Source organism: Phalangium opilio, unplaced genomic scaffold, assembly GCF_054372755.1.
Source record: "Phalangium opilio isolate 3A_F unplaced genomic scaffold, DU_Popi_V2 ptg000537l_1, whole genome shotgun sequence".
Taxonomy (NCBI): domain Eukaryota; kingdom Metazoa; phylum Arthropoda; class Arachnida; order Opiliones; family Phalangiidae; genus Phalangium; species Phalangium opilio.
The window spans coordinates 569,068-596,164 of NW_028324243.1; the positions used below are offsets into that span (position 1 = coordinate 569,068).

Genomic DNA, 27,097 nt, shown 5'->3' on the forward strand with positions numbered 1-27,097 from the left:
TAATTTAACGATATGTTTTTGTTATTATTTGATTGAAAACCTGATTTTTTTTTTAATATTCAAAATATTCGATTGAAATATTCGAACTCTGTTAGTATTCGATCGAGTATTCAATTGAAATATTCGAACTCGATTAGTATTCGAACGGAATTTTGATAAAATTTAATATTCGAAAAATACTCGAAAATTCGAGTATTCGATTCGAAAATTTTCGCAGTTTTGATATTCGATTCGTATTCGATTCGATTGAAAATTTCACTATTCGCACAGTCCTATGTACAACTCCTGTAAAATCCAATATTCCCAATGAAAACTAAAACAAACCCCTATAATTTGCATCTGTTTTAATAAATTTAAGATGTAAAACTTTCATTTAAGTTTTAATTAAGTGTGCCATATTCTCTATTTGCTTTTGTCAATGTTAAAAATCTCTGAAAGGAAAATTAATTTTTAATTTTTTATGATAACTGTTATTGTGAAAGCTGCCTATCAAATTTAAATTTCAATGCAACAACTTGTTTCTTAGTTCATTCTAATTTAAAAAAAAAACTTGTTTTAACTGCACACCTTAATAGCGTCTTTTTGAGGTTGATTCAAAGCAGAGTTTGTTGGCTTGAATTTTTCATCAAAATTATAATTTATTTCCGTCGGATTTGCAATGCCAAACAAAACATCGCTGGACCGCCTTTTTCCTCATATCTTAATAATGATTCTAGGGCTTTTTTCATACGCCGATATGTGACATCATTTGACAGTTTCACCAAAGAATATGTCCCTGAATCGGACAAATTCAAAAGTTCAAACGCTTGCTCGAACGCAATGTGAATTGATGTGCTGTAGAGAAAGAAATTAATAAATAATAGTTGGGAGTTAACAGCGTCAATACCTACCCCCATTTCTATAAAACTTGAGATAGCACTGCATGCGAACCTACCTTGAACAAGCTGTAACAACACCGGAAGCTAAAACTTCTCTCGAGCCTCCATCTCTTTCGATGGACCCTAAAAGGCACACCTTTCACAACAGCACACTTTTCACAACGCCTAAAAAATACCTATTTCGCATCGCCTTTCAAAAGTCTTTTTTTATCACAATGCAATATGCCCCCCGCACATACTAAAAACTAATTATTGATTTTTTTTATCACACTGCTAATACCCGCAAATACAAAGAATTAACATAGGCATTAAAGTAAGCACTGAAGTAAGTCAACCAACACAGCGGGTACACACTTATTTTAATGAAATCAACAAAAAAATGAAGGAACGAATTTATTTTACTAAAATCCTAAAAAAAACATCATATTCCTAGAAAGACCGAAGCTTAGCGTAAGTTTTGCTGAAAATCCGCGGCCGCGCCGGCACACCTTCTTTTCACAACCGGTACGGGAGGGACTCGTTTCCCCGTCGACTCGAAGGCGGCGTGCCAAGGCTTAGCAAAAGGCACACCTTTTCAGCTTCGAGAATCTAACGCCAGGTAGCGCGCTCATTTCACTTAGACCAATGGGGTAATCCAGCCACTTTCAAGCGCCAAATTTAAATCGTTCAAAGTCATTTTTCATTGTAAAGGAACCTAAAACTAATATTTCTCGCTTATTTTACGCTTCACGTCGTTCTTGTATAATCCCATCCGTTTTCTTTCACAACCTCTTCCGATATTAGCACACCTTTTTCATTTACTCCCAGCACACCTATACTTTCTTTCACAACCCCTTCCGATATTAGCACACCTTTTTCATTTACTCCCAGCACACCTATACTTTCTTTCACAACCTCTTCCGATACTAGCACACCTTTTTCATTTACTCCTAGCACACCTATACTTTCTTTCACAACCCCTTCCGATACTAGCACACCTCTTTCATTTACTCCCAGCACACCTATACTTTCTTTCACAACCTCTTCCGATACTAGCACACCTTTTTCATTTACTCCCAGCACACCTATACTTTCTTTCACAACCCCTTCCGATATTAGCACACCTTTTTCATTTACTCCCAGCACACCTATACTTTCTTTCACAACCCTTTCCGATACTAGCACACCTTTTTCATTTACTCCCAGCACACCTATACTTTCTTTCACAACCCCTTCCGATACTAGCACACCGTTTTCATTTACTCCCAGCACACCTATACTTTCTTTCACAACCTCTTCCGATACTAGCACACCTTTTTCATTTACTCCCAGCACATGAAGGAACGAATTTATTTTACTAAAATCCTAAAAAAAACATATTCCTAGAAAGACCGAAGCTTAGCGTAAGTTTTGCTGGAAATCCGCGGCCGCGCTGGCACACCTTCTTTTCACAACCGGTACGGGAGGGACTCGTTTCCCCGTCGACTCGTCGACTCGAAGGCGGCGTGCCAAGGCTTAGCAAAAGGCACACCTTTTCAGCTTCGAGAATCTAACGCCAGGTAGCGCGCTCATTTCACTTAGACCAATGGGGTAATCCAGCCACTTTCAAGCGCCAAATTTAAATCGTTCAAAGTCATTTTTCATTGTAAAGGAACCTAAAACTAATATTTCTCGCTTATTTTACGCTTCACGTCGTTCTTGTATAATCCCATCCGTTTTCTTTCACAACCTCTTCCGATATTAGCACACCTTTTTCATTTACTCCCAGCACACCTATACTTTCTTTCACAACCCCTTCCGATATTAGCACACCTTTTTCATTTACTCCCAGCACACCTATACTTCTTTCACAACCTCTTCCGATACTAGCACACCTTTTTCATTTACTCCTAGCACACCTATACTTTCTTTCACAACCCCTTGCGATACTAGCACACCTTTTTCATTTACTCCCAGCACGCCTATACTTTCTTTCACAACCTCTTCCGATACTAGCACACCTTTTTCATTTACTCCCAGCACACCTATACTTTCTTTCACAACCCCTTCCGATACTAGCACACCTCTTTCATTTACTCCCAGCACACCTATACTTTCTTTCACAACCTCTTCCGATACTAGCACACCTTTTTCATTTACTCCCAGCACACCTATACTTTCTTTCACAACCCCTTCCGATATTAGCACACCTTTTTCATTTACTCCCAGCACACCTATACTTTCTTTCACAACCCTTTCCGATACTAGCACACCTTTTTCATTTACTCCCAGCACACCTATACTTTCTTTCACAACCCCTTCCGATACTAGCACACCGTTTTCATTTACTCCCAGCACACCTATACTTTCTTTCACAACCTCTTCCGATCCTAGCACACCTTTTTCATTTACTCCCAGCACATGAAGGAACGAATTTATTTTACTAAAATCCTAAAAAAAACATATTCCTAGAAAGACCGAAGCTTAGCGTAAGTTTTGCTGGAAATCCGCGGCCGCGCTGGCACACCTTCTTTTCACAACCGGTACGGGAGGGACTCGTTTCCCCGTCGACTCGTCGACTCGAAGGCGGCGTGCCAAGGCTTAGCAAAAGGCACACCTTTTCAGCTTCGAGAATCTTACGCCAGGTAGCGCGCTCATTTCACTTAGACCAATAGGGTAATCCAGCCAATTTCAAGCGCCAAATTTAAATCGTTCAAAGTCATTTTTCATTGTAAAGGAACCTAAAACTAATATTTCTCGCTTATTTTACGCTTCACGTCGTTCTTGTATAATCCCATCCGTTTTCTTTCACAACCTCTTCCGATATTAGCACACCTTTTTCATTTACTCCCAGCACACCTATACTTTCTTTCACAACCCCTTCCGATATTAGCACACCTTTTTCATTTACTCCCAGCACACCTATACTTTCTTTCACAACCTCTTCCGATACTAGCACACCTTTTTCATTTACTCCTAGCACACCTATACTTTCTTTCACAACCCCTTGCGATACTAGCACACCTTTTTCATTTACTCCCAGCACGCCTATACTTTCTTTCACAACCTCTTCCGATACTAGCACACCTTTTTCATTTACTCCCAGCACACCTATACTTTCTTTCACAACCCCTTCCGATACTAGCACACCTCTTTCATTTACTCCCAGCACACCTATACTTTCTTTCACAACCTCTTCCGATACTAGCACACCTTTTTCATTTACTCCCAGCACACCTATACTTTCTTTCACAACCCCTTCCGATATTAGCACACCTTTTTCATTTACTCCCAGCACACCTATACTTTCTTTCACAACCCTTTCCGATACTAGCACACCTTTTTCATTTACTCCCAGCACACCTATACTTTCTTTCACAACCCCTTCCGATACTAGCACACCGTTTTCATTTACTCCCAGCACACCTATACTTTCTTTCACAACCTCTTCCGATACTAGCACACCTTTTTCATTTACTCCCAGCACATGAAGGAACGAATTTATTTTACTAAAATCCTAAAAAAAACATATTCCTAGAAAGACCGAAGCTTAGCGTAAGTTTTGCTGGAAATCCGCGGCCGCGCTGGCACACCTTCTTTTCACAACCGGTACGGGAGGGACTCGTTTCCCCGTCGACTCGTCGACTCGAAGGCGGCGTGCCAAGGCTTAGCAAAAGGCACACCTTTTCAGCTTCGAGAATCTAACGCCAGGTAGCGCGCTCATTTCACTTAGACCAATGGGGTAATCCAGCCACTTTCAAGCGCCAAATTTAAATCGTTCAAAGTCATTTTTCATTGTAAAGGAACCTAAAACTAATATTTCTCGCTTATTTTACGCTTCACGTCGTTCTTGTATAATCCCATCCGTTTTCTTTCACAACCTCTTCCGATATTAGCACACCTTTTTCATTTACTCCCAGCACACCTATACTTTCTTTCACAACCCCTTCCGATATTAGCACACCTTTTTCATTTACTCCCAGCACACCTATACTTTCTTTCACAACCTCTTCCGATACTAGCACACCTTTTTCATTTACTCCTAGCACACCTATACTTTCTTTCACAACCCCTTGCGATACTAGCACACCTTTTTCATTTACTCCCAGCACGCCTATACTTTCTTTCACAACCTCTTCCGATACTAGCACACCTTTTTCATTTACTCCCAGCACACCTATACTTTCTTTCACAACCCCTTCCGATACTAGCACACCTCTTTCATTTACTCCCAGCACACCTATACTTTCTTTCACAACCTCTTCCGATACTAGCACACCTTTTTCATTTACTCCCAGCACACCTATACTTTCTTTCACAACCCCTTCCGATATTAGCACACCTTTTTCATTTACTCCCAGCACACCTATACTTTCTTTCACAACCCTTTCCGATACTAGCACACCTTTTTCATTTACTCCCAGCACACCTATACTTTCTTTCACAACCCCTTCCGATACTAGCACACCGTTTTCATTTACTCCCAGCACACCTATACTTTCTTTCACAACCTCTTCCGATACTAGCACACCTTTTTCATTTACTCCCAGCACATGAAGGAACGAATTTATTTTACTAAAATCCTAAAAAAAACATATTCCTAGAAAGACCGAAGCTTAGCGTAAGTTTTGCTGGAAATCCGCGGCCGCGCTGGCACACCTTCTTTTCACAACCGGTACGGGAGGGACTCGTTTCCCCGTCGACTCGTCGACTCGAAGGCGGCGTGCCAAGGCTTAGCAAAAGGCACACCTTTTCAGCTTCGAGAATCTAACGCCAGGTAGCGCGCTCATTTCACTTAGACCAATGGGGTAATCCAGCCACTTTCAAGCGCCAAATTTAAATCGTTCAAAGTCATTTTTCATTGTAAAGGAACCTAAAACTAATATTTCTCGCTTATTTTACGCTTCACGTCGTTCTTGTATAATCCCATCCGTTTTCTTTCACAACCTCTTCCGATATTAGCACACCTTTTTCATTTACTCCCAGCACACCTATACTTTCTTTCACAACCCCTTCCGATATTAGCACACCTTTTTCATTTACTCCCAGCACACCTATACTTTCTTTCACAACCTCTTCCGATACTAGCACACCTTTTTCATTTACTCCTAGCACACCTATACTTTCTTTCACAACCCCTTGCGATACTAGCACACCTTTTTCATTTACTCCCAGCACGCCTATACTTTCTTTCACAACCTCTTCCGATACTAGCACACCTTTTTCATTTACTCCCAGCACACCTATACTTTCTTTCACAACCCCTTCCGATACTAGCACACCTCTTTCATTTACTCCCAGCACACCTATACTTTCTTTCACAACCTCTTCCGATACTAGCACACCTTTTTCATTTACTCCCAGCACACCTATACTTTCTTTCACAACCCCTTCCGATATTAGCACACCTTTTTCATTTACTCCCAGCACACCTATACTTTCTTTCACAACCCTTTCCGATACTAGCACACCTTTTTCATTTACTCCCAGCACACCTATACTTTCTTTCACAACCCCTTCCGATACTAGCACACCGTTTTCATTTACTCCCAGCACACCTATACTTTCTTTCACAACCTCTTCCGATACTAGCACACCTTTTTCATTTACTCCCAGCACATGAAGGAACGAATTTATTTTACTAAAATCCTAAAAAAAACATATTCCTAGAAAGACCGAAGCTTAGCGTAAGTTTTGCTGGAAATCCGCGGCCGCGCTGGCACACCTTCTTTTCACAACCGGTACGGGAGGGACTCGTTTCCCCGTCGACTCGTCGACTCGAAGGCGGCGTGCCAAGGCTTAGCAAAAGGCACACCTTTTCAGCTTCGAGAATCTAACGCCAGGTAGCGCGCTCATTTCACTTAGACCAATGGGGTAATCCAGCCACTTTCAAGCGCCAAATTTAAATCGTTCAAAGTCATTTTTCATTGTAAAGGATCCTAAAACTAATATTTCTCGCTTATTTTACGCTTCACGTCGTTCTTGTATAATCCCATCCGTTTTCTTTCACAACCTCTTCCGATATTAGCACACCTTTTTCATTTACTCCCAGCACACCTATACTTTCTTTCACAACCCCTTCCGATATTAGCACACCTTTTTCATTTACTCCCAGCACACCTATACTTTCTTTCACAACCTCTTCCGATACTGGCACACCTTTTTCATTTACTCCTAGCACACCTATACTTTCTTTCACAACCACTTGCGATACTAGCACACCTTTTTCATTTACTCCCAGCACACCTATACTTTCTTTCACAACCTCTTCCGATACTAGCACACCTTTTTCATTTACTCCCAGCACACCTATACTTTCTTTCACAACCCCTTCCGATACTAGCACACCTCTTTCATTTACTCCCAGCACACCTATACTTTCTTTCACAACCTCTTCCGATACTAGCACACCTTTTTCATTTACTCCCAGCACACCTATACTTTCTTTCACAACCCCTTCCGATATTAGCACACCTTTTTCATTTACTCCCAGCACACCTATACTTTCTTTCACAACCCTTTCCGATACTAGCACACCGTTTTCATTTACTCCCAGCACACCTATACTTTCTTTCACAACCTCTTCCGATACTAGCACCCCTTTTTCATTTACTCCCAGCACATGAAGGAACGAATTTATTTTACTAAAATCCTAAAAAAAACATATTCCTAGAAAGACCGAAGCTTAGCGTAAGTTTTGCTGGAAATCCGCGGCCGCGCTGGCACACCTTCTTTTCACAACCGGTACGGGAGGGACTCGTTTCCCCGTCCACTCGTCGACTCGAAGGCGGCGTGCCAAGGCTTAGCAAAAGGCACACCTTTTCAGCTTCGAGAATCTTACGCCAGGTAGCGCGCTCATTTCACTTAGACCAATAGGGTAATCCAGCCAATTTCAAGCGCCAAATTTAAATCGTTCAAAGTCATTTTTCATTGTAAAGGAACCTAAAACTAATATTTCTCGCTTATTTTACGCTTCACGTCGTTCTTGTATAATCCCATCCGTTTTCTTTCACAACCTCTTCCGATATTAGCACACCTTTTTCATTTACTCCCAGCACACCTATACTTTCTTTCACAACCTCTTCCGATATTAGCACACCTTTTTCATTTACTCCCAGCACACCTATACTTTCTTTCACAACCCTTTCCGATACTAGCACACCTTTTTCATTTACTCCCAGCACACCTATACTTTCTTTCACAACTTCTTCCCATACTAGCACACCTTTTTCATTTACTCCCAGCACACCTATACTTTCTTTCACAACCTCTTCCGATACTAGCACACCTTTTTCATTTACTCCCAGCACATGAAGGAACGAATTTATTTTACTAAAATCCTAAAAAAACATCATATTCCTAGAAAGACCGAAGCTTAGCGTAAGTTTTGCTGGAAATCCGCGGCCGCGCCGGCACACCTTCTTTTCATAACCGGTACGGGAGGGACTCGTTTCCCCGTCGACTCGTCGACTCGAAGGCGGCGTGCCAAGGCTTAGCAAAAGGCACACCTTTTCAGCTTCGAGAATCTAACGCCAGGTAGCGCGCTCATTTCACTTAGACCAATGGGGTAATCCAGCCACTTTCAAGCTCCAAATTTAAATCGTTCAAAGTCATTTTTCAATGTAAAGGAACCAAAAATTAATGTTTCTCGCTTTTTTTCTGTCTATTCTTTCAAAACCTCTTTCTATACTAGAACACCTTTACTATTATGAGGTAGCAAAAAGGCGAACTTGGAATTTGATCAAAAAATTAGAAACGAATCCAAGTAAGTTGAAAGCGTATGATGAGCAACTTGAATCAGGAATAATTGAAAGAGTCCCTAGTAAGTTTGAGTACCCCCAGGGCCCCACCAAAAGGACCACAATACTATTTGCCACATCAGGGAGTGTTTAGGGAGGAAAGAGATACAACAAATTGTTCAGGACGCGTCTTCTCACGCAAAAGGCATGCCCTCGCTAAATGATTGCTTGGAGGCAGGACCAAATTTTCTGCCAGACCTTTTTCGCATATTGGTGTGATTTAGGGAGAAACAATAACGTGGGACATAGCTAAAGCCCTTCACACTATAGTGATCGCGGAGAAAGACAGGAACGCCTTGCGTTTTCTTTCGATTGAGGGGTTAAATCACCCACAAAAACAAAATTTAGTAGAGTATCGAATGACTAAAGTCCCCTTTGGGGTAACCACTTCGCCCTTCCTATTGAATGCGACCATTTTACACCACTTAGAGAAAACAAAAGAAAAATACCCCGCGGCAAGTGAAAGTTTAGAAAAAGATAGATATGTTGATGATTTAGTTACGACAAAGGATAACCCCGATGAGGCAGACCAATTGATCAATAGAGAGTTTAAGCATCCCCTAAACGCGTACGTCCACAGTGCATTAGACCAATGCATTGTCAAAGGTGGCTACACGTACGCGTATAGGGGATGCTTAAACTCTCTAATGATGCAACCAAGATATTGTCAGAAGCGGGAATGATTTTGAGAAAAATAAGGAGTAATTCGAAAGAAATAAGAACTAAGTGGGGGTCACATGATAACAGTCAAGAACAGAAAGGTCTACCTAATCCTACAAATACCAAGGTTTTGGGGATGTTATGGGATGAAATGACAGACAACTTGTCTTATGAAGTTACGTCACTTTTGGAATTTATGATAAATAAAGAGAATACTAAAAGAGGAGTATTAAGAGCTATCGCGCGTATCTATGACCCTTTGGGTTTATTGGCCCCGTTCACAATCCGGGCAAAATCATATTTCAAGAACTGTGGGTTAGAAAAATAGACTGGGATGAGGATTTACCTAAAGACTTAGAAACGAAATTTAATGATTTTGGTGTAATGAACTATCAAAATTGAAAGAATTTGAAATACCCAGATTTTTCTATAAAAATCAATTAGATTTGAAACCAGAAGCAATAGAATTGCATGGTTTTGTAGACGCAAGCGAAAGTGCAAGCCTAAGGGAAAGGTGTGCAAGTTTTACCAGTTGTGAATGGGATGTTTGCCGGTGTTGGGATCCTTCGATAGTGTAGGATCGAGGTGTGCTAACTTTGAAAGAAGGTGTGAAAAACCAAAAGGGGACCTCCATAAACTACGTCACACTCTTATGGGGGGAGGGGGTCTCTAAATTTGTGACGGTCCGTGACAAGGGGGAGGGAGGGGTTCTTCGATGCGTGACGTCACATTTAGCATTGATTTTGTTACGAAGTCAGTAAGAATCCCATTGGCTCTCTTATGTTATCGAAGAGGGAAAGACAACATTCCATAGTCCACCTTTACAATAATTTACCAAAATTGTTATTCCATCATCGCTTAAATAGTAGAAAATATAAGCAATTTTCAACTATTTACACCTTTTTATAGCCAATTTAAATAGCGCATTTAAAAAAAACAGCGTAAACTCTCTTATGTCTCTGTTTATTCGCCCCTATTATTTTTGAGGATGAATCAAATCCCCCTGCCGATTGAAATGGTTTAGTTTCTTTGGCAAATTATCTAAATCTCAAGCTCGATTAGTCTGTTTTTGGTGACAGTGTCGAAACCTAAAAAGTGTGCCCCTTTAACTAAAGGCCCGTTCAGACGACACTCTTTTTCTCGCTACGCTCCCTGTGCTGAGCTCATCAGATTTTCTGGCTTCACCAGCCTCTAGAAAATGCACTGTTCACACGGTCAAAATTTTCTCATTCTTGATCTCGGGAAAGCGAGAAAAAAAGTTGAAAAAATTCAACTTTTTTTCTCTCTTTGCTCGGCACAGCCAGTAGAGTGCTTCCGAAATGACGTCATTCTTTGTTGTGTAGTCTGCTACTCTGTGGAAATGTGTTTTCTTCGGTTTCGCTAATTCGAATCCCTTGAAATTTTAATGAGGTATATATTGAAGGGTTATAAATTATCGTGTGCAAAGTTTTAAAACGAATATTTCTTTTCTTAAAAAAGGTTTAAATTATGCATATATAAAACTTTAATGAATTTTTGGAAAACAACTAATCGTTTTAAAACTTTGCACGATAATTTAAAATCCTTCAATATACTTATCAGTAAAATTTTAAGGGATTCGGACTAGTGAAACCGAAGAAAACACATTTCTACAAAGTAGCAGACTACACAACAAAGAATAACGTCATTTCGGAAGCACTCTATTGGCTGTGCCGAGCAAAGAGAGAAAAAAAGTTGAATTTTTTCAACTTTTTTTCTCGCTTTCCCGAGATCAAGAATGAGAAAATTTTGACCGTGTGAACAGTGCATTTTCTAGAGGCTGGTGAAGCCAGAAAATCTGATGAGCTCAGCACAGCGAGCGTAGCGAGAAAAAGAGTTTCGTCTGAAGCTTTATGGAACTTTTTTGAAGCTTAAAAAAGGCACATCCAGACTTTAAAATTCTAAAGGTCAATCAGAGGGAAAAAGCTTAAAACGGAAGAGAACTTTGAATTAGTGCTGTGCGAGCGAGTACTCGATAAGACTCGAGTACTCGATCGAGTATCGAGTCGAGTACTCGGCTCGATACTCGATAAGAGATTTTCTGAGACTCGAAAAAGTTTCGAGTATCAAACCAAGGCTCGATAAATACTCGAACCTGCTTTTGGAAAGCCTTCAACTCTGAAAATAGGATGTAGTAGCTATAAAAATCAACAAGAAAGTCACGCTTACTGGTTTACAGATGCTCATTAGTGCTCATTGGGTAGTTTAGATCATAATACCAGCGCAATGTAGTAGGGTAGTAGCTCCTAGCTGATAAAATAGTGGAAGTAAAAGTAATGAAATACAGTTAAAGACGCGTTTACTATTATTATTTTATTAATTTATTTTTTTAATTAGTTATTTTAAGTTTAGGTTAGTAATTTTCGTTTGGAACTTTTGCGCGAAGTATAACAATGGCTACAAGTGACTTCGGTGAGGAATGACGTTCCGAAGAAGATATTAATGAGGAATTAAGTTAGTTAAATTTAAAGTGAAGAAGACTAATACCGTCTGGGAATTGATGGAAGTAGTTGTTGATGGTCAAAATTACACCAAATGTCTATTATGAGAGCAATAAATTAACAGAAAGTGTGAAAATACTGGAAAATCATTTCCCAATTACTCGATAAATACTCGAAACAAATTTTCCAACTACTCGATACTCGATTCGAGTACTCGAGACTCGGCTCGATACTCGATAAGGGAAAATTTCAATACTCGAGACTCGACTCGAAACCAAAAATTCAAGGCTCGCACAGCCCTACTTTGAATTTTCAGCCGAGCAAAATATTTCTGCGAGAGCGGCATATCACTTAAGAAATTAATCAAATTGAATTTGTAAATTAAGACAAATCATAGTGCGGAGGGGGGGGGTTAAAGAAATGTGACGTGGTTTTTGGGGAAGGGGTCTGAGAAAAGCGTGACGAAGCGTGATCTGGGGGGACGGGGGGGGTCAGAAATGCTTTTTTTCGCGTGACGTAGTTTATGGACGGTCCCAAAGATAGGTGTGAAGTCAGAGGTGTGCCAGGTTGGAACTTGAACAAAAGGTCTGAAAAACTAAAAGATATGGTGTGCTGTCAAATTATAATATCGAGGAGTGCTAGGATTGAAGAAATGTGAAAACTGAATAAAACTTAGTTTTGCCGGCTTGTGAAAACTTAGACAGGTGTGCTGGAATAGTAGAAGAAAAAGGTGTGCTAATATCGGAAGAGGTTGTGAAAGAAAAGACAGGTGTGCTAGAATAGTAGAAGAAAAAAGGTGTGCTAGTATGGGAAGGGATTGTGAAAGAATAGGCAGGTGTGCTGGGAATAGAAGAAAAGGTGTGCTAGTATAGAAAGAGGTTGTGAAATAATAGACGGGCATGCTGGAATAGTACAAGAACTACTTGAAGCGTAAAATAAGCTAGAAACATTAATTTTTGGTTCCTTTACATTGAAAATGACTTTGAACGATTTAAATTTGGCGCTTGAGAGTGGGTGGATTACCCCATTGGTTTAAGTGAAATGAGCGCGCTACCTTGCGTTAGATTCTCGAAGCTGAAAAGGTGTGCTGTTTAGTGTTTTGCTAAGCCTCGGTGTTCCACGGGTATTCCAAGCGAAAATTGCTTATGGTGCGTGGCCGTTGTGAAAGTGGGTGTGCGCGGCGCGCACTTATAACAAGCGCGTCGCTTACGCGAAGCCTATAGCCTATTCATAGGGATGGGTACCGGCTAAGGACTTGCTCAAGTTCAGGCCATTGTGAAAAGTAGGTGTGCCGGCGCGGATTTTCCAGCTGTCGCAAAACTTAAGCTAAGCCTCGGCCTTTGGAGGATTACTTTACCGGTAAAGGAGAGAGTTTTTCGCCGGAGTGATAGGAGTTTTGCCGGCTTGTGAAAAAGTAGACAGGTGTGCTGGGAGTGCATGAGATAGGGTGCTACTATAGGAAGAAATTGTGAAAGAATAGACAGGTGTTCTGGAAAGGTGTGCACTGCTAGAAGAAAGAGGTTGTGAAAGAAAAAACAGGTATGCTGGATTATTACAAGTAAAAGGTGTGCTAGTATGGGAAGAAGTTGTGAAAGAAAGTATAGGTGTGCTGGGAGTAAATGAAAAAGGTGTGCTAGTATCGGAAAGGGTTGTGAAAGAAAGTATAGGTGTGCTGGGAGTAAATGAAAAAGGTGTGCTAGTATCGGAAGGGGTTGTGAAAGAAAGTATAGGTGTGCTGGGAGTAAATGAAAAAGGTGTGCTAGTATCGGAAGGGGTTGTGAAAGAAAGTATAGGTGTGCTGGGAGTAAATGAAGAAGGTGTGCTAATATCGGAAGAGGTTGTGAAAGAAAACGGATGGGATTGTACAAGAACGACGTGAAGCGTAAAATAAGCGAGAAATATTAGTTTTAGGTTCCTTTACATTGAAAAATGACTTTGAACGATTTAAATTTGGCGCTTGAAAGTGGCTGGATTACCCCATTGGTCTAAGTGAAATGAGCGCGCTACCTGGCGTTAGATTCTCGAAGCTGAAAAGGTGTGCCTTTTGCTAAGCCTTGGCACGCCGCCTTCGAGTCGACGAGTCGACGGGGAAACGAGTCCCTCCCGTACCGGTTGTGAAAAGAAGGTGTGCCGGCGCGGCCGCGGATTTCCAGCAAAACTTACGCTAAGCTTCGGTCTTTCTAGGAATATGATGTTTTTTTTAGGATTTTAGTAAAATAAATTCGTTCCTTCATGTGCTGGGAGTAAATGAAAAAGGTGTGCTAGTATCGGAAGAGGTTGTGAAAGAAAGTATAGGTGTGCTGGGAGTAAATGAAAAAGGTGTGCTAGTATGGGAAGAAGTTGTGAAAGAAAGTATAGGTGTGCTGGGAGTAAATGAAAAAGGTGTGCTAGTATCGGAAAGGGTTGTGAAAGAAAGTATAGGTGTGCTGGGAGTAAATGAAAAAGGTGTGCTAGTATCGGAAGGGGTTGTGAAAGAAAGTATAGGTGTGCTGGGAGTAAATGAAAAATGTGTGCTAGTATCGGAAGGGGTTGTGAAAGAAAGTATAGGTGTGCTGGGAGTAAATGAAAAAGGTGTGCTAGTATCGGAAGGGGTTGTGAAAGAAAGTATAGGTGTGCTGGGAGTAAATGAAAAAGGTGTGCTAATATCGGAAGAGGTTGTGAAAGAAAGTATAGGTGTGCTGGGAGTAAATGAAAAAGGTGTGCTAATATCGGAAGAGGTTGTGAAAGAAAACGGATGGGATTATACAAGAACGACGTGAAGCGTAAAATAAGCGAGAAATATTAGTTTTAGGTTCCTTTACATTGAAAAATGACTTTGAACGATTTAAATTTGGCGCTTGAAAGTGGCTGGAATACCCCATTGGTCTAAGTGAAATGAGCGCGCTACCTGGCGTTAGATTCTCGAAGCTGAAAAGGTGTGCCTTTTGCTAAGCCTTGGCACGCCGCCTTCGAGTCGACGAGTCGACGAGTCGACGGGGAAACGAGTCCCTCCCGTACCGGTTGTGAAAAGAAAGTGTGCCGGCGCGGCCGCGGATTTCCAGCAAAACTTACGCTAAGCTTCGGTCTTTCTAGGAGTATGATGTTTTTTTTAGGATTTTAGTAAAATAAATTCGTTCCTTCATGTGCTGGGAGTAAATGAAAAAGGTGTGCTAGTATCGGAAGAGGTTGTGAAAGAAAGTATAGGTGTGCTGGGAGTAAATGAAAAAGGTGTGCTAGTATGGGAAGAAGTTGTGAAAGAAAGTATAGGTGTGCTGGGAGTAAATGAAAAAGGTGTGCTAGTATCGGAAAGGGTTGTGAAAGAAAGTATAGGTGTGCTGGGAGTAAATGAAAAAGGTGTGCTAGTATCGGAAGGGGTTGTGAAAGAAAGTATAGGTGTGCTGGGAGTAAATGAAAAAGGTGTGCTAGTATCGGAAGGGGTTGTGAAAGAAAGTATAGGTGTGCTGGGAGTAAATGAAAAAGGTGTGCTAATATCGGAAGAGGTTGTGAAAGAAAGTATAGGTGTGCTGGGAGTAAATGAAAAAGGTGTGCTAATATCGGAAGAGGTTGTGAAAGAAAACGGATGGGATTATACAAGAACGACGTGAAGCGTAAAATAAGCGAGAAATATTAGTTTTAGGTTCCTTTACATTGAAAAATGACTTTGAACGATTTAAATTTGGCGCTTGAAAGTGGCTGGAATACCCCATTGGTCTAAGTGAAATGAGCGCGCTACCTGGCGTTAGATTCTCGAAGCTGAAAAGGTGTGCCTTTTGCTAAGCCTTGGCACGCCGCCTTCGAGTCGACGAGTCGACGGGGAAACGAGTCCCTCCCGTACCGGTTGTGAAAAGAAAGTGTGCCGGCGCGGCCGCGGATTTCCAGCAAAACTTACGCTAAGCTTCGGTCTTTCTAGGAGTATGATGTTTTTTTTAGGATTTTAGTAAAATAAATTCGTTCCTTCATGTTTTTGTTGATTTCATTAAAATAAGTGTGTACCCGCTGTGGTGGTTGACTTACTTCAGTGCTTACTTTAATGCCTATGTTAATTCTTTGTATTTGCGGGAATTAGCAGTGTGATAAAAAATCAATAATTAGTTTTTAATATGTGCGGGGGGCATATTGCATTGTGATAAAAAAAGACTTTTGAAAGGCGATGCGAAATAGGTATTTTTTAGGTGTTGTGAAAAGTGTGCTGTTGTGAAAGGTGTGCCTTTTAGGGTCCATCCGTCTTTCTCCGGTCGATGGACCCTAAAAGGCACACCTTTCACAACAGCACACTTTTACTTGTACTATTTCAGCATACCTGTCTTTTCTTTCACAACCTCTTTTTTCTAGCACACCTGGCACACTTTTTCTTATACTATTCCAGATCACCTGTCTATTCTTTCACAACCTCTTCCTATAATAGCACCCCTATCTCATACACTCCCAGCACACCTGTCTACTTTTTCACAAGCCGGCAAAACTCCTATCACTCCGGCGAAAAACCGAGGGGCTTCTAACTCGTGAATTCGGTGTACATCACTGGCTGAATTCCATGTGAATTCCAAGAACAAACTTCCGAATTCCACGAAATATTCCATGTATTCAAGTGAATTCCAACGAATCAAGAATTCCCCTTTGAATTCAAGTGAATTCCCAAAAAATTTCATGAATTCAAGCTAAATTCCTGATCAAACTTTATGAATTCAAAAAAATCTTTGGCAAATTTACTGAATTCTCCGAAATAATTCTGTGAATTCTTATGAATTCCAGCGTATTCCCAACAGTGTAAATGAATTCAATTGTATTCGCGACAATTAGCATGAATTCATTTGAATTCAGAAAAATGAGCTCGAATTCTTTAATAACGCGCACGAATTCACTCGATTCCGCAATGAATTCTTTGGTATTCATTATTTTTTTTCGTGTATTCATCTTTTCGATGAGATATTTTTTTAAACGATAGAGTATAAATACCACTGGGCTCAGTTCAAATCATTAAAAGTATTGTTCAGTGTTTTTGATTTGACAATAGCGTTGTAGTGTCCCACGGTAAATGCCTTTGGTAGTATAAAATTTTTCGTTCGTCATTGAAGGGAGAGTGAATGGGAGAAAAATGTGGTGAGGTGATATTTTTCGTTAGTGTATTTTAAAAGGTAGGGAATTATAACAGCTAGTTTAAGAATTAGATTTATTTGTACTAGTAAAGTTAAACATTGAGAATTGTGTTTTACGTTTGCTCGATATATTTAAAGCGAGAGAGAGCATTATGGTATTGCCTTAATTTAAATTGGAGGTTTAATACTCCCTTTAAAATTCCTGTCACCCGTCGACAATAAGGGTTTCACGCTTTTTATCCCGCTTCTCTATTTCAAAATTCAAAGAAATCGAGGGGAATATTTAAAAATCAAAAGGAAGTATATACCGACGTTATATTTAGAACGGTTTTAAGGTGGTGTTTATTATTAGAAGTTATGTGTATTTTCTATAAATCGAGAAGAGTTTTAAAAGAAGGTACTAGCTTGGGACCCCAGATATTACAAGTATAACATGAGTAAATTTATTGAAGTAAGGATTAAGGGTTATGATTTTTTGTTAGGGCATCGAGGGGCTATTCACTCTGATCTTCAGTACTTCAGCATTTTTTTCGGGTAAATCGTTTTACCATTACTTTTAACGGATGCACATCGGGGGGGGGGGGGTACTCACTCACGTTTTCCGTTCGTATCACACTATAATTATAACTGAAGTGAAAAAAAAATCAGTAATAATTTTAAAACAGTAGCGCATCGAGGGGCTATTTACTCAAATTTTCTGTACGCCTGTTAAGTACGGTACGATGTGGCTACTATTACGAGCCCTTGGGTCGTCTTGTTAAATGTTGTTCTTACTTGTTGGGCGCGACTTTTAATTTTTTTCGGTCTTCATTTACCAAACAGGTTAGTATTAAGGGATAAAACTAATTTTAAAAGCACTTTCTTTCAATTTAGTATTATGCCTATACCTTCTTGCTGTGTGTCTTATTGCTCATATGACACTTTCATCCAACTTTTTTCAGTTTGTTTCTTAATCATGATTTTTCTACGGGGTTTTTTTTTTTGAAATATGTGATAAATATAGTTTTGAACTAAAATTGCCTTAACACAATAAAGTTTACTTGGTGGAAACACCGCTCCTGGCCCATTGGGCCGAATCCCATTGGACCGTATGTCCCATACAACCGAATCCTGTTGAACAGAATATAGCCAAAATGTGGTGTTTTTATGATCTTAAATTTTTTTATGCTGTTTAACGATATATTTTTAATTCCGTTTTTACAAGCGGAATTAAAGATTTTGTCTTTAGGTTTTTTTAAACACCCTTGTTCTAATGCTTAAGTCTATCAATACACTTTCCAATATAAATATTGACACTGCGATGGTCAAATTACAAGTTGTAACCGAACCGAACAGAAGCTAAGCTAACCTAACCTGACCTGTAATAAAATCAATATATTAGAAAAGGACCTTGTTCCAGGGTCTTAATAAATATAACATATATTGTTCAAGGGTCTTAAAAAATATAGCATTTATTGGTAAACATATAAATAAAACAGGTATCAAAAACAAAAAAAAAAATTATCCTTTCTGTTAACATGGTTACCACTCCAGATTAAAATTTTTCAAACGGTCGCAATGTAGAAAGCTCACAAACAAGTTCTATCAGGAGCCCTTCCTCATAAAAATGTGTGTTTGATATTAAACCTTACAGTAAAAGTATTCTTAAATAACTTATCAAGGGACTAGTCCATGTACACCGATGACTAGTAAAGTCTTATCATTTAATTAACCACTGCCATGAGTTAATAATATGTTAGCTCTCTAACATAATTTAGGGAGCTAACATATTATAAACTCATGCAACTGCAAAGGGCAGGGATTTCACTTTTACGTGTAATGCTTTTAGTACAGTCAAAGATACAGCCGTGTACACACATTTCATTTCTAAAGCTTTTACCCGTAATTGGTATACAGGGACTCGTAACGTGACTAGTCCATCGCTAAATTATTTACAGAAAATTCTCTTAAAACATTTGAATTCACTGATGAATTCCGTGAATTCGCTTCAAAATCAACAAATTCACTGATGAATTCCGTGAATTCGCTTCAAAATCAACAAATTCACTGATGAATTCCGTGAATTCGCTTCAAAATTTACGAAATCGAAGATGAATTCAGTGAGATCTCTTTTTAATTTAGTGAATTCATCTAAAGCATTGATGAATTCAGTAAATTCCCTGAATTCACTTAAACATTTACGAATTCATACTCGAATTCCGTGAATTCACTAAAAAAATCTATAAATTCGGATGTGAATTCATTTTTACTTGCTTGAAGTCATCTAAAACATTGAAAAATTTCTTGAATTCTATGAATTCTTTCTAAGAATTCTGTATTCAGTAGAGAATCATGAATTCACAGGGTTGAAAATGAAGGAATTCATGAATCTGAAATCAGGTGTACATCTTCTAGAGAGAGATAGCAGCCCCTCGCGAAAAACTCTCTCCTTTCCCGGTAAAGTAATCCTTAGCTTAAGTTTTGCGACAGCTGGAAAATCCGCGCCGGCACACCTACTTTTCACAACCGGTACGGGAGGGACTCGTTTCCCGTCGACTCGAAGGCGGCCATCGTGCCAAGGCTTAGCAAAAGGCACACCTTTTCAGCTTCGAGAATCTAACGCCAGGTAGCGCGCTCATTTCACTTAGACCAATGGGGTAATCCAGCCACTTTCAAGCGCCAAATTTAAATCGTTCAAACTCATTTTTCAATGTAAAGGAACCAAAAATTAATGTTTCTCGCTTATTTTCTGTCTATTCTTTCAAAACCTCTTTCTATACTAGCACACCTTTACTATTATGAGGTAGCAAAAAGGCGAACTTGGAATTTGATCAAAAAATTAGAAACGAATCCAAGTAAGTTGAAAGCGTATGATGAGGTTATTCATGAGCAACTTGAATCAGGAATAATTGAAAGAGTCCCAATTAACTTTGAGTACCCCCCACCAAAAGGACCATTATACTATTTGCCACATCAGGGAGTGTTTAGGAAGGAAAGAGATTAAGAGATACAACAAATTGTTCAGGACGCGTTTTCTCACGCAAAAGGCATGCCCTCGCTAAATGATTGTTTGGAGGCAGGACCAAATTTTCTGCCGGACCTTTTTCGCATATTGGTGTGATTTAGGGAGAAAAAAGTAGGAATAACGGGGGACATAGACAAAGCCTTTCACACTATAGGGATCGCGGAGAAAGTCAGGAACGCCTTGCGTTTTCTTTCGATTGAGGGGTTAGATCACCCACAAAAACAAAATTTAGTAGAGTATCGAATGACTAAAGTCCCCTTTGGGGTAACCACTTCGCCCTTCCTATTGAATGCGACCATTTTACACCACTTAGAGAAAACAAAAGAAAAATACCCCACGGCAAGTGAAAGTTTAGCAAAAGATAGATATGTTGATGATTTAGTTACGATAACCCCGATGAGGCAGACCAATTGATCAATGATGCAACCAAGATATTGTCAGAAGCGGGAATGATTTTGAGAAAAATGAGGAGTAATTCGAAAGAAATAAGAACAAAGTGGGGGTCACATGATAACAGTCAAGAACAGAAAGGTCTACCTAATCCTACAAATACCAAGGTTTTGGGGATGTTATGGGAATTTTGTAGCGCGGTGTATGGTAACTTTACGTTTGGGGCGTTTGTGTACGCGCGCGCTTCAAAATAATAATAACTTATTTAAAGTTAAGGAGAAAAAAATATTCGAAGTTTTATTTTATATGCAAAAACATTATTACAGTAAGGAGCTCGGTCAGAGAACCTACTCCTTTCTCATTCAATCTTAATCTGCCTTCTTCTTGGACCCTTTTTGGGCTACTCGAAGGCCTTTCGTCACGCCTTGCCAAGATTCCCTTTCAATACTTGTTTTCGGTGGTATCTTGGGTCTTGGGTTTTTACCGTGACGCATACTCAAAAACATCTATTCTAAAGATGCTGACTTAAAGGGGAAGCTGTTAGAATCCCATGTAAAGGGATAGTCACTAAAGGTATAGTAAACCATATTCGGGTGTTACATTTCCCCCCGAAATGACAGACAACTTGTCTTATGAAGTTACGTCACTTTTGGAATTTATGATAAGTAAAGAGAATACTAAAAGAGGAGTATTAAGAGCTATCGCGCGTATCTTTGACCCTTTTAGTACAGCAGCCAACAAGCATATTTTATTTAAATCGTGCACTTTTTGATAAAAGCATGAAAATTGGTGAAAAGATAGTACTATATATGTAGAAGCGATTTAAGATTGGAGGCAACGTGAATTAATTATAAGTAATTAAACATGCCTCGAAAGTGAAGTGATACCTGTATGAGAAACCCCTATACTGGCCCTTTTACCCGCTATACGGAGGAGAGTCGACTATAATTCACGACTCTTTACGATCGTGGGTGACCGACACTAAAGCAAATTTTTAGGTAAAACTACCTTTCCTATTTGAACGCTAAAACGACCATGTCTGAACGTTTCATTAGCGCAAGGCAGTTATTCAAAATTGAATGAGATAAATATTAATTTTTGAATGGTAATATATAAGCTGTTCAAAAATTTGTGCTAGCGTTAAGGCGAGCGTTAAGGTTTTTCGATATGACGGTAGATTGATCAGAAATGAATGCCCGTGCTTAGTTTTGAACGCGTAAAATACTCCTGTTCAAAACGGAATGTTTCTGGTTAAATATGAATTCGTCAATAGAGGCTTGTTCAAAATTGAACGGTCGTTTTCATTTTTGCATGCCGAAAGCACGCTCATTTTTATCGTGCAGCAATTTGGCTTAACGCCGATGTTAGTCAACATGTAAAATCAGAAATTCATGATATAACCGTCAAATTCTGGTAAAATGTATATGATTTATTTCTCATTATTCAAGAAACATCTCATAATTCAACATATTATATTCTGAATATTATATGAAGTACTAACCAGTTTTATGATTGAATAAAATTTGGTGATGTATAATTATAATTTGCTTTTAATTCATGAACATTTCTGTTCATTATTCAATTTGGAAGCCGCAGAAAGGTAGTTTTACCTAAAAATTGGCTTTAGTGTCGGTCCCCCGCGATCGTGGCATGTTTAATTACTTATAATTAATTTTACACAGCGAATTCACATTGCCTCCAATCTTAAATCGCTTCTACATATATAGTACTATCTTTTCACCAATTTTCATGCTTTTATCAAAAAGTGCACGATTTAAATAAAATATGCTTGTTGGCTGCTGTACTAAAAGACTTAGAAACGAAATTTAATGATTGGTCTATCAAAATTGAAAGAATTTGAAGTACCCAGGTTTTTCCATAAAAATCAATTAGATTTGAAACCAGAAGCAATAGAATTGCATGGTTTTGTAGACGCAAGCGAAAGTGCAAGCCTAAGGGAAAGGTGTGCAAGTTTTATCCGTTGTGAATGGGATGTTTGCCGGCATTGGGATCCTTCGATAGTGTTACTGTAGGATCGAGGTGTGCTAGCTTTGAAAGAAGGTGTGAAAAACCAAAAGATAGGTGTGAAGTCAGAGGTGTGCCAGGTTGGAACTTGAAAAAAAGGTCTGAAAAACTAAAAGATATGGTGTGCTGTCAAATTATAATCGAGGAGTGCTAGGATTGAAGAAATGTGAAAACTGAATAGAACTTAGTTTTGCCGGCTTGTGAAAAATTAGACAGGTGTACTGGAATAGTAGAAGAAAAAGGTGTGCTAATATCGGAAGAGGTTGTGAAAGAAAAGACAGGCTTGCTAGAATAGTAGAAGAAAAAAGGTGTGCTAGTATGGGAAGGGATTGTGAAAGAATAGGCAGGTGTGCTGGGAATAGAAGAAAAGGTGTGCTAGTATAGAAAGAGGTTGTGAAAGAATAGACAGGCATGCTGGAATAGTAAAAGAACTACGTGAAGCGTAAAATAAGCGAGAAACATTAATTTTTGGTTCCTTTACATTGAAAAATGAGTTTGAACGATTTAAATTTGGCGCTTGAAAGTGGCTGGATTACCCCATTGGTCTAAATGAAATGAGCGCGCTACCTGGCGTTAGATTCTCGAAGCTGAAAAGGTGTGCCTTTTGCTAAGCCTTGGCACGATGGCCGCGTTCGAGTCGACGGGAAACGAGTCCCTCCCGTACCGGTTGTGAAAAGTAGGTGTGCCGGCGCGGATTTTCCAGCTGTCGCAAAACTTAAGCTAAGGATTACTTTACCGGGAAAGGAGAGAGTTTTTCGCCGGAGTGATAGGAGTTTTGCCGGTTTGTGAAAAAGTAGACAGGTGTGCTGGGAGTGTATGAGATAGGGGTGCTATTATAGGAAGAGGTTGTGAAAGAATAGACAGGTGATCTGGAATAGTATAAGAAAAAGTGTGCCAGGTGTGCTAGAAAAAAGAGGTTGTGAAAGAAAAGACAGGTATGCTGAAATAGTACAAGTAAAAGGTGAGCCAGTTGTGCTAGTATCGGAAGGGGTTGTGAAAGAAAGTATAGGTGTGCTGGGAGTAAATGAAAAAGGTGTGCTAGTATCGGAAAGGGTTGTGAAAGAAAGTATAGGTGTGCTGGGAGTAAATGAAAAAGGTGTGCTAGTATCGGAAGGGGTTGTGAAAGAAAGTATAGGTGTGCTGGGAGTAAATGAAAAAGGTGTGCTAGTATCGGAAAGGGTTGTGAAAGAAAGTATAGGTGTGCTGGGAGTAAATGAAATAGGTGTGCTAGTATCGGAAAGGGTTGTGAAAGAAAGTATAGGTGTGCTGGGAGTAAATGAAAAAGGTGTGCTAGTATCGGAAGGGGTTGTGAAAGAAAGTATAGGTGTGCTGGGAGTAAATGAAAAAGGTGTGCTAGTATCGGAAAGGGTTGTGAAAGAAAGTATAGGTGTGCTGGGAGTAAATGAAAAAGGTGTGCTAGTATCGGAAAGGGTTGTGAAAGAAAGTATAGGTGTGCTGGGAGTAAATGAAAAAGGTGTGCTAGTATCGGAAGAGGTTGTGAAAGAAAAGACAGGCTTGCTAGAATAGTAGAAGAAAAAAGGTGTGCTAGTATGGGAAGGGATTGTGAAAGAATAGGCAGGTGTGCTGGGAATAGAAGAAAAGGTGTGCTAGTATAGAAAGAGGTTGTGAAAGAATAGACAGACATGCTGGAATAGTAAAAGAACTACGTGAAGCGTAAAATAAGCGAGAAACATTAATTTTTGGTTCCTTTACATTGAAAAATGAGTTTGAACGATTTAAATTTGGCGCTTGAAAGTGGCTGGAATACCCCATTGGTCTAAGTGAAATGAGCGCGCTACCTGGCGTTAGATTCTCGAAGCTGAAAAGGTGTGCCTTTTCCTAAGCCTTGGCACGCCGCCTTCGATTCGACGGGTCGACGGGGAAACGAGTCCCTCTCGTACCGGTTGTGAAAAGAAGGTGTGCCGGCGCGGCCGCGGATTTCCAGCAAAACTTACGTTAAGCTTCGGTCTTTCTAGGAATATGATGTTTTTTTAGGATGTTAGTAAAATAAATTCGTTCCTTCATGTTTTTGTTGGTTTCATTAAAATAAGTGTATACCGGCTGTTTTAGTTGACATACTTCAGTGCTTACTTTAATGCCTATGTTAATTCTTTGTATTTGCGGGAATTAGCAGTGTGATAAAAAATCACTAATTAGTTTTTAGTATGTGCGGGGGGCATATTGCATTGTGATAAAAAAAGACTTTTGAAAGGCGGTGCGAAATAGGTATTTTTTAGGCGTTGTGAAAAGTGTGCTGTTGTGAAAGGTGTGCCTTTTAGGGTCCATCTCTTTTCCTCCAGCCCAAATGCCAGCGATGTCTCCGCTACTGAACTTGTTGGCTGGTAATATCACCCCCGCATTTCCCATCGCCCATTTCGGCTCAAATTTAACCACACAACGACCGTACAACCCAGTTTTATACGAAGCCACCTTGAGTTTCGACAAACATAAACCTTTGCTTTGCAATGTTGATAATGAAAGAGTTTCTAAATATGTTTTTTGCTCCTCTATTTCCGCGTCTTTTTCTAGATTTATTAGTTCAAGTTGTTTAGTTACGAATTCTGATATAATTAACGGCTCCATTTTGAGTAAATAATAATTATATAATTAATTCCCACAGTATTAAATAAACCAATTACTTGTTAATGAAAATGGTGTACATTAATTTTACACCCTCACCACATCATGCTTTGCATAACACAAAGCAGACGACACGAAATAGTTCACTTTTAAAAAAAAAGCTAGGAGTACTGATTACTGAAGATTTTTTTTTTTTTGCTTCTTTATTTATGACGAGCTAGGGCCTAAGTGGCCTTTCAGCTCCAACTTTGAACTGATACAAATGGTGTGTTTACATTGATAAAGTAATAATAGACAATAAAATAGTAGTTATAGAATAATTATACAGGATACTATAAATTCAGTTAATAGCTTATAAAGTTGGATGATTATTGTGATTATGGATAAAGTAAAGGATCAAATCAACTTCGATTTAATATGAGATTAAAATAATATGTCTGAAAAACAAGATTAATAATAATGAGGAAGACAACGCGAAAGGTTTGACATCTCGGACCCGGTTCTCGGGCCTTTTGGGTCATAGGCTCATAGCCCACTCGATCACGCGTTCAGCGACGATTTCAAATGAAGTGGAATACAAGACAAGCGCTCGGAAAATACTCCGTTCCATTTATTCCATAAATTGCTTTCCCCCACTCTATTCGGGAAAGTAGGGCTTTCATACAACCGGGCTGCCAGGCCTCTAGTGCGGATTCTGATAGGAAACCGATCTCCATGATTATGCACTGAGCGCATTTAGACTTTGCTTTTAAAGTTGCGAACACGTTTATCAAGGTTTCAAGGTTCCTTTATTGCCGTATAAGGAAAAATACACCCTTTAATATCAGGGCGGCTCCCTCTAGCCAAAGCATAGCCCACTCGATCCGCGCTCGCGGACACTGCGCTGCTCGCGCTATACCATAAATTAATTTATATTTAATATAGCGCGAGCAGCTTGCGTCGTGATGCGCGTGATCGAGTGGGCTATGGTACTGCTACGAGTGATAGCCGGCTTCGGCAATCAGGAGAGGAAGCCAAGGCATAGCCGATAGCCGAAACGCGGTTCACGTTACCAGCCTGCCGGTCCAACTAAATGTAAAATCCGCAAAATAGTGAAATCTTGACTAGTCCATTTAGATATTTTTATTTGGTCTTTGTCGACTATTACGGTTTTCCTACCCCCATTAATGGAACGGTGTATTTATAGCTGCTGAATAGGTGGGGTGGCGTAGCAGTTAGCGCTTTCGCCTCGCAGCAAGAGGATCCCGGGTTCGATCCCGGACTGTAGCTCCGGGTGAAACTCTGGGAACAAATCCTTCTGCGTAGAGTTTGCAAGTTCTCTCCCCTCTTGTTAAAAGGAGTTTTCCTCCGCGGTCTAACGTCTAACCCGGTTTCTCCTTTCCATCAAGTCTTGCAGAGGTTAACGGTAATAGTTAGTATAAGGCGCTGTCGGTTAGCTGTGGCATAGGGGCTAGCCACCACCCCTCTATAGGGAAACAGCACGAACAATTCAGTGACGTCACCGGTTTGTAATTTTTTACCGCCCGATTTGAAATTTGAATCGCCCGCCATATTGTATGTGTCGCCCTCTACAAAAATACATTGAACTCTCGAAAGATGGTGCTATACTGTTGCGTTTTTGAGTGTAAAAGCAAAGCTGTTGCTGAAAGTCGTGAGAAATTCTTTAGAATTCCAAGAATAATAAGAAATCAAGGTAAAAAAACCTTGGATTTATCAACTTTTGGGACGTTATGCCCGGGTAATCATTTAAGCCTTGGCTCCAATTTACCGTATTTTTACAGTAAGGATCCTCATAATTAACCAATGAAATTTTTTCTATATACCTTTTTTTAGTTGTTTCGGCTAAAGTTTCTAAATAATCTGATTTATCGAAATTAATTTGTTGATTTGCCATGTCTTCCACTATATTTATAAGGTGCTTTTTACCAATAATTCACATACAACATGGCGGCCATTAAAAAAAAAACAAATCCAGAGGTCGCGGCTTCCGGGCGTGACGTCACTAGAAGGTCAAAAACCGCTTCATGCTGTTTCCCTATGCATTGTAAAGGGACCCACCTGTAAACAAGCCACAGGCTTAGTGTGGAAATCCCTTCATAGACAAAGCTTAGATTATTATTGTTATTATAGAGGATTGCAATATTTTTCTCAATAGATAGCGCTGTTTCTAAGTCCCATCCCCCAAATTTACCGCCAAGTTTGAGTTTTGTGCACTTTATAATTGCAGAATATAACTTAGAGGCAAAGGTTCAGGTAACATAACATTACA

The 27,097-nt window shown here is 39.6% G+C and overlaps 1 long non-coding RNA gene and 1 pseudogene across 2 annotated transcripts in view; both read right to left on the reverse strand.

Moving 5' to 3' along the window:
* LOC149588658 (uncharacterized) overlaps nucleotides 1-27,097 on the reverse strand; it is a 422,944-nt gene that overhangs the window by 379,813 nt on the left and 16,034 nt on the right. The window lies entirely within an intron of this gene.
* Nucleotides 639-24,895, reverse strand: LOC149588674 (DNA-binding protein SMUBP-2 pseudogene; annotated as a pseudogene). Its single transcript, XR_016379779.1, has 3 exons — nucleotides 24,536-24,895; nucleotides 935-985; nucleotides 639-834 (listed from the first exon to the last, which is right to left on the reverse strand). The product of XR_016379779.1 is annotated as a DNA-binding protein SMUBP-2 pseudogene (transcript).